Consider the following 17,568-nt stretch of genomic DNA (forward strand, 5'->3'; position numbering starts at 1 on the left):
AATTTCTTGGAAGGATAGGTAAAATAATGTTTGTTTATAAGCGTACATGTAGAAAACACAGATTTCACATTATCCATTTGCTTTTTAACTGTATTGCAAAACGATAAAATCAATCTATGAAGAAATTTTTGTAAATTTATTATAAAATTATCTCATCGTCTTCACCCAAGCATTTTGGCCAGTAGCCATAAGAATTTATCATCATCATCTTCCTTTTCCACACATAATGGTGTATAGTGCACCTACCGCAGTGTGTCTTGATCATTTTTGTTACATGAAGATAAGATGATCAGTCTAACGCTTTAGGTACCAGTCCAGGGACTATGAAAAATATTTATAAATAAATATTTCTTGTCGACCATGTCAGAAAACGAACCCGGGACCTCTTGCATGGTAGGCAAACGCGCTGACCAATACACCACGAGGCTTTGTTAAACTCAGAGGAATAAATAGATAGTAAAAAAGCCTTTTAGCTCTTTTGGTTTGGTTTTTAGTTTGACAAACGTTTAGCGGATGGTTTCGGTTTACGCTTGCAATTCTCGACATGAGTACCTACGGCCCGGCCCGCTGTATCTGTAAATCGTAGCTTACTTCGTGGTTGATTATCATAGTATGTTAGTTGTCCGTTTGAGCGACTCTATTAGCCAGTGGTGAGTTTTTACTCTAAGTTGTTAAACAGAATCTCGCACTTGGCGTGCGTGTAGTTACACTGTTAGTGAAATAAAAGCGAAAAAGTAAGATATTTGTGTATGCATTTTCATTACAAGCTATCAATTTATCAAACTGTTCGCATGCTTATTTCAGAAAATAAATTAAATTAAATATTTACAATAACAAAACCATCATGCCGTTTCTCCGTAAAGGTAGGCAGAGAGCATAGAACGTTAATTACTCTGTCTTTGCACACATATCTTAATTCATACAGCTTCTCATGCAAGCGCGCCGTATGTTCCGACTTTTGACATTTCCATCTTCAAATATTTGTTAGATTTGGTTATGCCATGTTCACCTCTATTTCTGCATCCATCAACATTCGCGTCGTTAATCTTTTAAGCCATTCTTTCGCTGTCCATTCGCTCTACATGTCCAAACATTTTTTACATTTTTTTTGCACCACAACAGGCCAGGAGGCCTAATTACAGTTTTTAATTACATCACAGAGCACCCAGGCTTGAGAAAAATCACATTTTTAATTTTTGTGTTCTCACCGGGAATCGAACCCGGAACCTTCCGTGCGTGAGTCTAGCGTCTTGACCAATACACCACGGAGGCCACCGCAAACGCAGAACTCTTTTCTTGATTTTGCATTGCACCCTTGAGCCTTTTGCCTTGTAAAGAGGCATAACAACAGCATTTCTTCGATCTGAAGGAGTATATTCTTCCTCATAAAATCGCTGAAAAAACTGTACAGAAACATAATCAAAACCTTGCGCTTTCCCATTTTTCATATATTTAGCAGCACTTCTTATTTCTTCCAAACTTATGTCAGTCGTACCTTGAGAAGGTATTGCTGTAATTTTATTTACTTTATTATGTGTTTTATGATGTTACATAATAATAATTCGTAAAAAAGTTATTTAATGACAACAGTAATTTAAAACAAAGCAGGATGAAACAAAAATAATGAATGAAAATATTTAAAAAAATAATTATAAAAAAAGCATACACAAAATATTCATCATCATCATTTCCCTTTCCAAACCTAATAGTGCATATGGCACTTCATTGGTACACCAATTGCAGCGTATCTTGATCATTTTTGTTACATGAAGATAGTTGTATGATGATCAGTCTTACGTTTCGGGTACCAGTCCAGGGACTATGAAATATTTTAGTGTAAAACCATCCTTTTAAAAAAATATTTCTTATCAACCATGTCAAAAATCGAACACGAGACCTCTTGCATCATAGGCACTACATCGTACGCACTGACCATTACACCACGAGGCCGACGAACATAAAAATAAAAAAAACTTCAAAATAGGTCAGAAAACGTATGTTATAGTGCAAAAAAATATATTTCGCGTAAAAAACAATGTTTTTAGTGTAAGATGGATGCTCAAGATATTATTTCTCAAATAAATATATTTATATTCCAAATTGCATTTCTCGTACTGACATTACTTACCCTTTTTTCGTTCTGGAAAACTTTAAAATTAATATTGGATTATTTTCACCAATACCAAGAATGCTCAGGCTTAATAATGAAATATCCAAAGATTGCTCGGTTGATGTGTTCTTACAGCAAAGACAGTTGTACTCGTATGTTAAAAAATGCAATCTACGATTTTACAAATAAAGTATCGTCATCATCAAATCCCTATTTGCATCCTGTGGCGCATAAAGCTTACCAAATTCTGAGCTTCATTTTTAGAATTTCAGCACATTAAGAAATTTATACAACACTACTGTACGCAGTAACTTGCAGTTTGCATTCGTTGTGTGGAGCCCACAATACATAACAAACATGGAAAGGATTGAAAATGTTCAACGAAAATTTTTTAAATACCTACATTATAAAAACAATAAAAAGCTTAGCACGTAAAGCCAATTTGCTAAACAAAATGGATTTTTTACCCTTGAAAATAGACGCACTATATTTGAATTATGCTGTTTATATAAATTATGAAATAATAAAGTAGACTATTTTAAACTGCTCTCCAGAATTAATCTTAATGTCCCCTTTCGCGTGAGAAGAAACAAATATTTATTCCATCTGCCAGTCAATAGCTCTAACTATGCACAACATTATTTCCTCTATCGTTCTTGCTCCAATTATAATGCTTTTTTTCATCTATTGATATATTTAATACGCCCCTTAATATATTTAAGAATAAATTAAAACTGATTTTTTCTGGCAGCGATACGATCCCACTTGCTATTTAATGATGCTCACACTTACACACACCTGAACACTTACTCATACATACACACAAACACACCTATATACTTGCTGTCATACAAATACACATAAACACACCCTTTTGTTGTACAACAATTTAATATGTATGATTTTTATTTAGGAACTTCGCTGGTCTGTCCATAAATTGTATCTTTTTTATATTATTATATCATTGTCGACTGGTTGCTTCTGTAAAATAAATGAATAAGGCATTGCATTGGTCACCGAATGCAGCGTGTATCGATCATCTGTTAAATGAATATAAAGTGAGTATTCAGCATTACGCTTCAGGTGCCAGTCCAAGAACAATGAAATATTGCAGTTAAACCACCTTTCAAATCAATATTTTAAGTCCACTTTCCCAGGAATCAAACCCGGGACCTCAAGTTTAGTAGATGAATTTTTTGATTTCCTTTTCAGGATTTTCATCTAAGAGTAGCCATAGAGTCAAAATCACTCATCCAGGATTCTGGTTATATTTCACAAATGTGTTAAATCGCATTTTTAATCCGCCGTACACGTAGTATACTGTAATTATATTTTTATTTCAACGGATGCCAAATCTGTATTTAAAAAAAAAGAAAAATTATCGCAACAAATAGTGGAAAACTTCATTTATAATACAGTGTATTAGTGTTAGATACCCGCTGACACAATGAAAAACATAGTGATTCCAGCCTTTAATACAGGACTGCTACCTAGTCATGCAGGTAATTAGGAGAAAAAATGGTTTGTAAAAATATGGTAAAAATATAACAAGGAAATGCAATTAATAAAAACAAACTTATACACCAGTGTCTTTTTTATACGGCGTAGAAATTTCAGTTACATTTAAATAAATTCATAACTCTGTAAAAAAATTAAAACATTATTTTCAAAACTTTCCAATGCACGAAGACAAAGTTTTTTTTATGACTGAGTAGGGAGTTTAAACCCGGACATACTACAAAGTCAATTTAAACTCCATTACAATTTTAAATGCCTCGTTATCTTTTAATACCGGTGCTATGTCAAGAGATTTTCAACGTAGTAAAGACATTATCTGTGTGGATTATACGATTCGCACATTATAAAATTATCAGTGTAGTGACAGATGTCTAACGAGATTCCTATCGGAAGCCTTTGTTAAGTCGAAAGATTATTAAAGTTGATAAGCATGAAACTAATTTAAAAACGGAATAATACAAGAAAGCAGGGAAATTTATTTATGCAAAGATTTCCTATGGAAGTCAATATAAACACAGCTTTAGTATAATTCCAGTTTTCTAGTTTTTCAAAAATAATTGTATATTTCATTTATTTAACTTTTTGTACATAATGTTATTTGTACATTGGCGGGTTTATTGCCAAATGGCAATTTTTTCCACCCAACCAATAAAATAAAAGTTTTATTCAAGTTACAGAACATATTCAATAGAAAAAAAATATTAAAAAGCTAAAGATATATAAAAATAGAAACAAACGTATTTGTTTATAAATTACCTTAAACTAAAACTATTGCTTAATGGGAAAAAGGAAAAAAGAGGAAAGAAGAAAAAGGAAAGGAGGAGAGATTAAGAAAGAGAAAGGAGATGTTTCTTCAGACGTGATTTAAACAGAGATAATTTATTTTATCCATCGACCTATTATATATTTTACCTCTATACGTATTTTCTATTACATAAATCAACTCTAATTAATTATTTCAAAGATGGTGAACGGTAACTTACATTTGAACGTAGTTATGCAGAAAGCAGCCGACCAAAGAAAAGTGAAACTGAGATAATAGCACCTTTGTGAGAAGAGTGAAAAATCAAATTTACACAACAGTTGGAATGTGCTTGACTTTGACAAATGATTAACAATGAATATACTAGTTTTTTTGGCATTTTAAACCAGAATCTTATCATGGATTTGAACAGTGTAAATGAATTTCAAAGTACCATAAGATTTTTCTAGTCCTTGTGGGTGTTTTCTGCAAATTGAGAAATTCCGTTTTTGTGATCGGCACTATTTTCATAAGGTGATTTTTACAGTTTTTTGTATGAAAACGGTCTGGCTGTTTTTAGCAGAACATAGAATTGATCTTACTGCACCCGATAACATTTCTCAACGATCTCATTTTTTCGAAATTGTGGACTCGCTGCTTTTTGCATAACTACGTTAATTTAAGGCTATAGTTACGAACCTATAATATATATTTTAAATTTTATTTTTAATTTCTATTTACTTTTTTTTCTACTTTTTGTGTATTTTTGTGAATATACTACATAATGGATTTTTCGAATTGTTATTTTTAAAATAAATAAAAAAATGATATTCTCTTTAACTTTGTATTAGTATATTTCGTATTTGTTTTGTTCTACTTATGATCAAAGCTCCTGTCGTTTTCTCAAACCCACCTGTCGTTTTCAAAAACATTTTTCCAACTTTAAAAATTTTATGTGCCTTTTGTTATAATGTCCATACTAATATTGTAAATGCGAAAAAATGTATGTTTGTGTTTCCTTCACGTCTCAACGGAGCGATTGATTGACATTTTGTAGGAGTCGGGTTGTGGTCCTGTGGCTAGTGTCTCGGACTCACGAGTCTAAGGTCCGTGGTTCGAATACCACTCTGCCCAACTTGATTTCTATTTTCTAATGGTGAGTTATTTGCAACTCGTTGAAAATGCCCCACAAAATAAAATATTTGGGTAAATCATAAGAAAGCAAATATTTTTTTTGAGATATGAGAAGGAAAAATGATACTTACTTATCACTACGAAAATTTAAAAAATACACTAAAAAAATAATAAAATATAGTAACAATGAGCAAAACTATTTGAAAATAAATATGCGGTAAGGAGAGATGTCAAAATCAATCATTTTAAAATAAAATTTATTGCGGGGAAAACATTTTTGAGAAAGGAACATGGAAGTCTAGGCATTTACATGGCTTATGACCTGTCGTTGGCTGGTTTAAGTGGCCATTGTACACACTGTGTAATATTTACCATTCTGCCTATGTTTGAACATCAACATTTTCTCAACTCTTCCATCTGTTGACTTTTGAGAAGTAAAAGAGCTGAAACCTTTACCATGTGGGTGAGATTCGTCTCTGTTGCAACAAATTTAGATCTGAGTAACTCCCCAGGGAGGAAATCTAGCCAGTCTGCAAGCATTTGGACACTCTTAAAATATTGCTGAAATTAAAAATATTTTTTTAAATTTCTGTAATTTATTTACTTTTTCTTCGGTCAGTTTGGTTTGCTTTTCGTTTTGGTTTCGAAGTAGAATTTTGGATTAGTGAACAGAATAACGATGATGCGTTGCCATAGACTAGAGGTCGGAAAACTGCGGCTCGCGAGCCACATGCGGCTCTTTGGCCACATGACTGCGACTCACACACCTCAAGTTTCACCTTCATTCGATTTATTTCGTCTACCGGTTCTAAAAAAGAAAACTTTAAGGATAATTGCCACTGAAAGTTCCAACACGTGGAGAGAATATTGCAAATGCTGTAATTAAATACATGGAAAAACATCATTTTACTCGATAAAATTGTTTCAATGGTGCGGACGGGGCGTAATGTTTTTTAAAAATATTTTGAAGTCAAAATCTAATCACGGGATACTTCTTTACCATTGCATCATTCATCAAGAACCGCTTTGTGCGATGACATTTTCAGAGGAAATGTTTTAATGATCAATATTGTCATCACAATGTTAGCTAAAGCTTTTTATTGTCGCAAGTTTAAAGATCTTTTTGTCAAAATAGAGAGCGAATATGCATATTTTCTGCTGCCTATGCACTTACTTTGCCGTTATTTATAATTAAGGTACGTTGCCATTACAGAAGAAACAGTTTAAAACGTTAAGGGCTATGGCTCTCAAAGAAAATCTTAATTATTATTCATATTAAAAGCATTAACTTTGTGGTCAAATATTTTACTAAATGTTATTTAATATTTGTAAATAACCACTTACCGGTCAGTAATAAGTCGGTTAGTGGTTGAATACAAATATTTAATAACATTTAGTTAAATCTTAATTACACTTATATGTTTACAAATTTGTATAAATCACTTTAATTTGAAATTATACTTCGACCGGTTTCGAGGTTACTACCTCATCGTCAAGAATTAAACTTACTTATAATTACTCGCGTTGCTATTTATATTATAAAATATTGTATGAAAGAGACAGGAAAATGAAAGAAAGAGAGAGAAAGAAGATAAAATGAACCATAACGGGAATATTTTTAAAAGAGGACACGAAGTTAAATTTAATTGATAATTGATTATTTGAAGTTTTTGATTAATGGCTTTACTTTTTTCTAATCGTTCTAAATTGTCTAAACGAAAATCATTTTTATTGAAATGCAAAATTTCTACACCCGTTTCTTGATTAGAATCATGGTTTTCGGATATAACATGATTTGCGAATTCTGAAAAATTATTATTACTGAGACATCTTATATGTTCTTTAATTTTAACTTTAAATTTACATTAAGCTTTTTCAATATATAAATTTTGGCAATTTAAACTATTTAATTTATAAATTCCCGAATGATTTAATTTATCATCATTATCTTAACAATTTGATGATATTTTACCTATATTATTTTTGGTAGAAAAAACTGGTCTAATATTATTGGTTTATACAAATTTATAAACAAATAAGTGTTAAATGTCATACAAGAAGTTGAAAAATGTTTTTGATAACAATAATAAAATCATCATTGTTTAACTGCTGATCTTTGGCTCTTTTGACTAATGAGTCTGCTGACCACTATGAGCTGACATATCTTCATCGGATTTTTATAGATTCATTAAAATATTTTTGCATGTACTTTAATGAAACAATTATTGATCATTGTGGATTTTTGAAATAATGTATTTTTTCGTGTCAATTATTTTCTTCGCTAAAAATATTTCGGTAATAAAAATTTTGAATCCATTTTGCGAAAATTGAGAATGTAACAGAGTATTGTAATATATTAAAAAAGATCTGTAGAAACTATTCATAATTCCCACACTCAATTAGAATACCAAAATTGATGCGACAGAAGGTGGCGTGAGTCACACTGGTGATTTTTCAGGAAGAATACGGTAAATAGGTATTTTTGCGACTGCGGTACGGTACAAATAAAATCATGTGACCAACGAAAAATGCAATCTATTTTATACAAACCCGAACCATTTTTTACGATCAAAGCTCTAGTCTTACAATCGCGAAATGGATTCCTTCTATTCTCTATTGTGCGTTATGGGAAATAGTAGAGTTGCATCGGACACAATCGATTTGGTTGCCAGACTGCCTTTTGAGATTGCCTCAATGATCTTCAGGTACGTACATAAAACGATGCGTTAATTACTTATGGCGAAAATATTACCGTATTTTTGTTGCCTTGTCTTGAATTAATGAGATCTTTTACTTGTTACAGGAAGCTCGACGACCAGTCTCTATGCGCTGCCTCAAAAGTGGACCCCGTTTGGAATAATGTCATCAAAGGGGACAAAGTGCTACGGACCAGGCTTCGCAAGATTATTCGAACTGCGAAGACCTACGACCCTCTCAATCTGCGAAGATTTAAATTGGGCGGGGATCTACCCAAAGCTACTTCGAAGAAGAATGGAAACCGAAACTCATTCGGATTCACCACCTTCCAGGTGACAGAAAAGTGTGACGGATCCCGAAGAACTACAAAGCGAGTACGATGGGACGACGACGCTGCAAGTCTGACTAAGCGGTCAAAGAAGCTAATCAGATTTTAGTATTATCCTTTCCAAATGACAATCAAAATATTTTTTCCAACACTATAATATTGTATAATTAAATTGACCTTTTTTGCCATTAAATTAAGAATAACAAGATCATTCATTGATTAATCGAATTTATTTGTCAAAATTATAAATATCTATTATTTTTTAAAAAGCTGACATATCTTCATCCGATGTTTATAGATTCATTTAAATATCTTTGCATTTACTTGAATGAAACAATTATTGATCATTGTGGACTTTTGAAATAATGTAATATTTTGTATCAATTATTTTTTTCGTTACTTATCTTAAAGCCCGATATGAAAAGAATTATTATTTTTTCAATCCCAACAACTTAAAGTGTTCATGCTAACCGTTTTATAAGAAAAATGTTACTTTAACATAAATTCGTGTATTAAGCTATTGTGTTCGTAAAATAATTTAAACAAAGAGCTGAGAGTGGATTTGAAAAATTCACGATAGTTAGTTTATTGTAAATAAGATAATGTGTTTTTTTTAATAAGCGGAAAAATATATACAAAAAATACTTTTTCGGAATAGTTGATTCGTAATATTATTAAGTATACGGGGCAATTAAGATATTCCAGCAAAAAATATTCTTATCACCGGGAGAAAGATAATTACAAATTAGCATTTCACATAGTTAGTGCGCTAAATTTGAAAACGCGCATTCGTGGTCACAGGTTTTTACGTAATTAAAATAAATGACATAAATTTTAATTCAAAACGAATTCAGCATTGCACACAATATCTTCTGTAAAACGTCTTATACGTAAGTATTATACGTATTACGGACATGCCTGTAAGAAAGTCATGTATTCAGAAATCGAGATATTTGATTTTCGGGTTATAAAGATTAAATAAAAGTTTTGAATCCATTTCGCAAAAATTGAGAATGTAATAGAGTATTGTAATAAATTAAAAAAGATCTGTAGAAACTATTCATAATTCCCACACTTAATTAGAATACCAAAATTGATGCGACAGAAGGTGGCGTGAGTCACACTGGTGATTTTTCAGGAAGAATACGGTAAATAGGTATTTTTGCGACTGCGGTACGGTACAAATAAAATCATGTAACCAACGACAAATGCAATCTATTTTATACAAACCCAAACCTTTTTTTACGATCAAAGCTCTAGTCTTACAATCGCGAAATGGATTCCTTCTATTCTCTATTGTGCGTTATGGGAAATACTAGAGTTGCATCGGACACAATCGATTTGGTTGCCAGACTGCCTTTTGAGATTGCCTCAACGATCTTCAGGTACGTACATTACACAATGTGTTAATTACTTATGGCGAAATTATTACCTTATCTTTGGTGCCTTGTCTTGACATCGAATTAATGAGATCTTTTACTTGTTACAGGAAGCTCGACGACCAGTCTCTATGCGCTGCCTCAAAAGTGGACCCCGTTTGGAATAATGTCATCAAAGGGGACAAAGCGCTACGGACCAGGCTTCGCAAGATTATTCGAACTGCGAAGACCTACGACCCTCTCAATCTACGAAGATTTAAATTGGGCGGGGATCTACCCAGAGCTACTTCAAAGAAGAATGGAAACCGAAACTCATTCGGATTCACCACCTTCCAGATGACAGAAAGGTGTGACGGATCCCGAAGAACTACAAAGCGAGTACGATGGGACGACGACGCTGCAAGTCTGACTAAGCGGTCAAAGAAACTGATCAGATTTTAGTATTATCCTTTCCAAATGACAATCAAAATATTTTTTCCAACACTATAATATTGTATAATTAAATTGACCTTTTTTGCGATTAGATTAAGAACAACAGGATAATTCATTGATTAATCGAATTTATTTGTCAAAAACGGAAATGTCTATAATTAAAAAAAAAAAACGGACATATCTTTATCCGATTTTTAAAGATAAAATAAAATTATTTTGCACGTACTTTAATGAAACAATTATTGATCTTTGTGGACTTTTTAAATAATATATTATTTTGTGTCAATTATTTTTTTCGTTACTTATCTTAAAGCCCGATATGAAACGAATTATTATTTTTTCAATCCCAACACTTAAAGAGTTCATGCTTACCGTTTTATAAGAAAACAGTTACTTTAACATAAATTCGTGTATTAAGCTATTGTGTTCGTAAAATAATTTAAACAAAGAGCTGAGAGTGGATTTGAAAAATTCACGATAGTTAGTTTATTGTAAATAAGATTATGTGTTTTTTTTTAATAAGCGGAAAAATATATACAAAAAATACTTTTTTGGAATAGTTGATTCGTAATATTATTAAGTATACGGGGCAATTAAGATGTTCCAGCAAAAAATATTCTTATCACCGGGAGAAAGATAATTGCAAATTAGCATTTTATATAGTTAGTGCGCTAAATTTGAAAACGCGCATTCGTGGTCACAGGTTTTTACGTAACTAAAATAAATGACATAAATTTTAATTCAAAACGAATTCAGCATTGCACACAATATCTTTTGTAAAACGTCTTATACGTAAGTATTATACGTATAACGGACATGCCTGTAAGAAAGTCATCTATTCAGAAATCGAGATTTTTGATTTTTGGGTTATAAAGATTAAATAAAAGTTTTGAATCCATTTCGCAAAAATTGAGAATGTAATAGAGTATTGTAATAAATTAAAAAAGATCTGTAGAAACTATTCATAATTCCCACACTCAATTAGAATACCAAAATTGATGCGACAGAAGGTGGCGTGAGTCACACTGGTGATTTTTCAGGAAGAATACGGTAAATAGGTATTTTTGCGACTGCGGTACGGTACAAATAAAATCATGTGACCAACAAAAATTCCATCTATTTTATACAAACCCAAACCTTTTTTTACGATCAAAGCTCTAGTCTTACAATCGCGAAATGGATTCCTTCTATTCTCTATTGTGCGTTATGGGAAATAGTAGAGTTGCATCGGACACAATCGATTTGGTTGCCAGACTGCCTTTTGAGATTGCCTCAATGATCTTCAGGTACGTACATTACACAATGTGTTAATTACTTATGGCGAAATTATTACCTTATCTTTGGTGCCTTGTCTAGACATCGAATTAATGAGATCTTTTACTTGTTACAGGAAGCTCGACGACCAGTCTCTATGCGCTGCCTCAAAAGTGGACCCCGTTTGGAATAATGTCATCAAAGGGGACAAAGCGCTGCGGACCAGGCTTCGCAAGATTATTCGAACTGCGAAGACCTACGACCCTCTCAATCTGCGAAGATTTAAATTGGGCGGGGATCTACCCAAAGCTACTTCGAAGAAGAATGGAAACCGAAACTCATTCGGATTCACCACCTTCCAGGTGACAGAAAGGTGTGACGGATCCCGAAGAACTACAAAGCGAGTACGATGGGACGACGACGCTGCAAGTCTGACTAAGCGGTCAAAGAAACTGATCAGATTTTAGTATTATTATTTCCAAATGACAATCGAAATATTTTTGCCAACACTATAATATTGTATAATTAAATTGACCTTTTTTGCGATTAAATTAAGAACAACAGGATAATTTATTGATTAATCGAATTTATTTGTCTAAATTGGAAATGTCTATTATTTTTAAAAAAAGCTGATATATCTTCATCCGATTTTTATAGATTCATTTAAATATCTTTGCATGTACTTGAATGAAACAATTATTGATCATGTGGATTTTAGAAATAATGTATTTTTTAGTGTCAATTATTTTCTTCGCCCGAAATAATTCGGTAATAAAAAAATTGAATTCATTTTGCAAAAATTGAGAATGTAATAGAGTGTTGCAATATATTAAAAAAGATAAGAAGAAACTATTCATAATTTTCACACACAATTCGAATACCAAAATTGATGCGACAGAAGGTGGCGTGAGTCACACTGGTGATTTTGCAGGAAGAATACGGTAAATAGGTACTTTTGCAACTGCGGTACGGTACAAATAAAATCATGTGACCAACGAAAAATGCAATCTATTTCATACAAACCCAAACCCAATCGAATCAATGAGACCTTTTACTGATTACAGGAAGTTCGACGACCAGTTTCTATGCGCTGAATATTAAAATGTACCATAATATTAATATAGAGTACAAAGCTAAAGCGGACCCATCGCCAATTTTCTATTTCCGAGATATTATACCAATAATTAGTTCAATAAAATATATATTATTTTATTTTATTTGAGAAATCAACAGTTTTACATACATATTTATAGTAAACAAACATATATAGTGTAAAACTCAGAACTAATAACAGATTTCCACATAGTAGACAAAGTTAGTAAAGAAAACATATTACATATCAAATAAATACATATAAAAATGTTATTTTCATGTACTCGGAAATATTTTTCAATAATAAAATAATTTTTCTATATTTATTTTAAGAACATTAAGTTGTTCTAAATTGGGCGGGATTAGGACAAGAATGCTTGAAGAGAGGATAAGGAGGGGAAGGGAGATGTACATATTAATCATTATAATGTCTACTAAGTTACTAAGTTAAATCTGACAGAGTGATGTTTGTGTAATCTATATTTTTAAATACTTAAAATTGACAAAATGGATCTCTCTGTCATATGAATTGTGGGAAAAAAAATTAGGGTAACCGCTGGCAAACAAAGTGGAAACGGGACGATTGCTGCAACGAGATCGTTTTTGACATAAAAAAGTGTACTTTGTAATTATTATTTTCTAAAATTGTATAAAAATTTATTCAATATGTTTATTCATAACCTATTTATTTAAACAAATGAACCTTTTGTCCCAGAAATAAGGTAAATTACTCATTTTTGTTCTCCTGTAAAATTCGTTATTTGTTAATGAGCCCGTTCTTGGCGTGTACCCTTGGGTTTGAGCTTGAAAGCACTGATTGTTTAAAATTGTAAGTCCAGTTTCAAGCTTAAATTTGCAAAGATGTAACTCAAATCCCGGTAGTATTGAAACTCACATCAGAAGACAATTTTAGTAAAAACGAAGAAATAAATGTGATTAAAAAATAATTTAATAAAAATACATCATAATGTGCATTAATCCATCTTTGTAAAAAAAATCAAGTATCAGTCTACCTTTGTTGTGGTGTGTGGCAGACATAATTATTTTGAAATTCTATAAAACGGGTATAGAGAAATTTATGTGTTTTGCTTTTTATTACCAGTTTTTAGAGAAAAAAAATTTACGGATAAAATCAAAATAACTTTCATTATACGAATGCTGTTAAAATTACTGACTTTTTCTATTTTGCTTACTGACACTTAAATAATACCCACTGTAAACGGATTTTTTTGCCTTAAACTGTTATCTAACCTCTCCTCTCTTCATAGTAAAGTGTTATTTTTTTTTTATACATTTATTTATTTTTGTTAATCTTTGCTTTTAATTTTTGTATAAAATTGTAAGATTCAATATGTCCATATATTTATAATTTTCTGAAACTGAACGGTTTGGGTAGGTAGGAAGAAATTGCCTTAAGGCAATATGCCCGCCCTTATATGTATATTTATTGTATATGTATATAAAGTGTCAATAAATAAATAAAATAAATAAAATAATTTTTATAAAACATATTATACACCTACTTACTTTTATGCAGTATTTTATTTTTACTTATGTGTATATATTGCATAATGTCATTCGACATTTAAAAAAAAGTTGTTTTTTAGATAGGTACCTACATACTCGTATTAACTTGTTATTCCATTAAAACGCTTAAATTTTTATTTTATACCTGATATACTAGATAATAAATAAATAAACAAATTAAATCTGCTTATGAAAAGAATTTTAAAGGGATTATAATAGTTTTTTTACGTTTGTTCTTAATAGCCAGCCTTATACACGATTTTTAATATCGTTAATTCAAATAAAATTAGCAACCACAAATAAGGTTTTGAGTACCCCGTATAAGGGTTTTACGAAAACTCTTTGATATGGTAGCTCTCTTCCAAGAAAAACCACTCGTATGGGTGAGGTGATTTGACAAGCGCCATTGTAAAATTGTATTAATTTCGACAATTTAATTAATAAACCATGCTTTTATTTACTTCGTTTAAACCGTTTTTGTTAATTAATGAATTGTTCGCTAGTACATCACAAAACAATATAGTAAATAAGGTATTTATTGAATAGCAAATAAAATAAAATAATTAAACGTTATTAAAAATGAATACTGTAACGAGTAACAGTGTACTGTACAGTGTACTGTACAAACACTGCTCGTTACATTAAATTTATATAGCATCCATCTATTGATTGTATCTATGAAATACGCATCTATGGGATGTCGTTTGTCTGAGCTTATTTATTTACAGACTTATTCAGTCCATTCAATATCATTCATTTATATTTATTTGTATTTTGATCACGCATTATTTAATTGAATGATTTGTTACAATATTTGAGTTTATCCAAATGTTCGTAGACAAAAGACTGGATTTCACCCCCTCGGGAGTCATTAAGATTAACAAATTACAACAGGGATGGAGAATACCTTAAATAAGGGAATATGGAAGTCTAGGCATTTACAGGGCTTATGACCTGTCATTGGCTGGTTCAAGTGGCCACTTTACACACTTATAATTAGAAATCAAACACTGATTTGAGTCTACTGAATACTTTATTTTATTTTTACAAATATAAACATATAAAAATAAAACTTCGTGACAATTGTTTCGCCTTATTAGGGCATTTTCAAACGAACATTCGTTTGAAAATGCCCTAATAAGGCGAAACAATTGTCACGAAGTTTTATTTTTATATGTTTATATTTGTAAAAATAAAATAAAGTATTCAGTAGACTCAAATCAGTGTTTGATTTCTAATTATAAGTTTAAATATGGAGTTCTACAAAATAAACACCAAATCAATCAATACTTTACACACTGTTTAACATTCACCATTTTGCCTATGTTTGAACATCCATATTTCTTCAACTCTTCCATTTGTTGATTTTAGTGAAGTTAAAGAGAAATATGGATGTTCAAACATGGGCAAAATGGTGAATGTTACAAAGTATGTAAAGTGGCCACTTAAACCAGCCAATGACGGATCGTAAGCCCTGTAAATGCCTAGACTTCCATATTCCCTTATTTAAGGTATTCTCCATCCCTCTTGTAATTTGTTAATCTGAATGATTTGTCTCAATTTTAATGATGAAATTAAATTCAGACACAGAAAAAAAATATTTAAAAGTAATTGCGTATCCAGATATCTAAAGTTTATCTGATTATGAAATCCATTGATTTATCATCTGATCTGAACCATTGTCGAAAATTGACATTCTAGATAATGACCCTTCCGCAATCTGAAATCTTGCTCTCGATGGGAGAATCCATCCACTTTACCTGCTGAGCAGTCCCGAAAGAGGTACTGATGACTTTAAATTAAATATTTGAGATAGTTGCAGCTACTGGACAAGAGAAAACGTTACAAAATTTACGATTTAACGCTTCGCCATTTTTATTTGTACAAAATTATCTTCGAAAGTAATCTAATTGATATATTCATTTAGAATTAAATTTGGTGGTATTTTGAATAGATTATAGAATCAGTTAGTAAATTTCACTTCCTATAAAAATGTACTTTGTTTTATATAATAAAATTCACATGTACTAAAGTCGGTGTTTCATTTTCAAATTAGTTTTCTATGTCATAAATAAAGCATTTTAATAGTCCAGAAACCACGTATGCACATCAAACTAAAGCCAACAAAATTACACATAAATGAGTAGTTTTACGTTTCGGCTATTAGTTATTCTGTAGACGTTGCTTAGTAAGCAACTGCTGATTTCAATTTAATTACGCCGCGTTGTCGTTTTTAAGTGTCAAAATACTGCTGGAATTTAGGAATAAAGTGGGATGACATTTTATGTTTTAATAGCGAACTCAAAAATAACATTATTTAAGTTGTAGGATTAGGTTGTTGGAAGTTGGAGTTCCTACCCTAGTTAGGGATTGATAGAGAAGACACGAAGTTGCTGTTTAATAAGTATTCATTACATGGCGAATAAGATACAGCACTTGGTTGTGTAGCGCGAGATGGGTTGAAGAGAATGTACTTGAACTACATGCTGGAACTGTGTGACTTCGTCGAGCTGGACTGACTGACTGAACTGAACTTATTGGGCCGACTGACTGGCGTTGCCACGCTTTATAGGCGACGTTCCTTTGTAGTTAATTTTGTTATGGTAGGGACCATGTGAATATACTGCAGAACGATGATTCCGATTTCATGTCCAATATTGATAGAGTTACATTGAATGTGATATTGGATTCTACAGAAAATGATGACATTCCTTTCTTCGGTCATCACACTATTTCAGGTGAACGTTTTAGCACGTGTGTGTCATCGATTTTGGACTATGAACCCTACAAAGTATTCGATTATTTTACCGTCTGTCAGATTGTTAAATAAAACAAGGCGGGTTTAATAAGCCTTAGTATAATATTAGACTGTCTTAATTTTACTTAACTACTAAATGATTATATAATACTTTTTACGTTTGCCTAATAAAAATACCTGTTTTTTTTCTATATTCCTGTCAGTAAAATATTTTTTGAGGTAAAATATAACATGACCTAACAAAAACTTATCTTGTATTTGTGTTATGATAATACATTATTCCCGGTTTGGCAACATTACGCGGACACCAGGGAGAGGAGAAAAGGGGCATTTCGCAATTTTTGGACATAGTGCGATGTATGCTCACTTGATTCTACGCGCTTTCTGGTATATTATAATTCTATGGCTATAAATATTATTTCTGCGATTGATGAACTAATATACAATGTTACGAACTTATTTGACCCTATCATGCTATCGTGTTGTAGATTAACCGGTAGCAATTGGTTTTGTACACGAAGTATTGTGGGTTTGGAAAGGCAAGTTCTCGTAAATTCTTTCAAATATTTTCGTCGTCTCTACGATGTACCTAGGTTC

The sequence above is a fragment of the Micrasema longulum genome, unplaced genomic scaffold, assembly GCF_059751315.1.
Source record: "Micrasema longulum isolate JH-2025_06_02 unplaced genomic scaffold, ASM5975131v1 h1tg002099l, whole genome shotgun sequence".
Lineage (NCBI taxonomy): Eukaryota > Metazoa > Arthropoda > Insecta > Trichoptera > Brachycentridae > Micrasema > Micrasema longulum.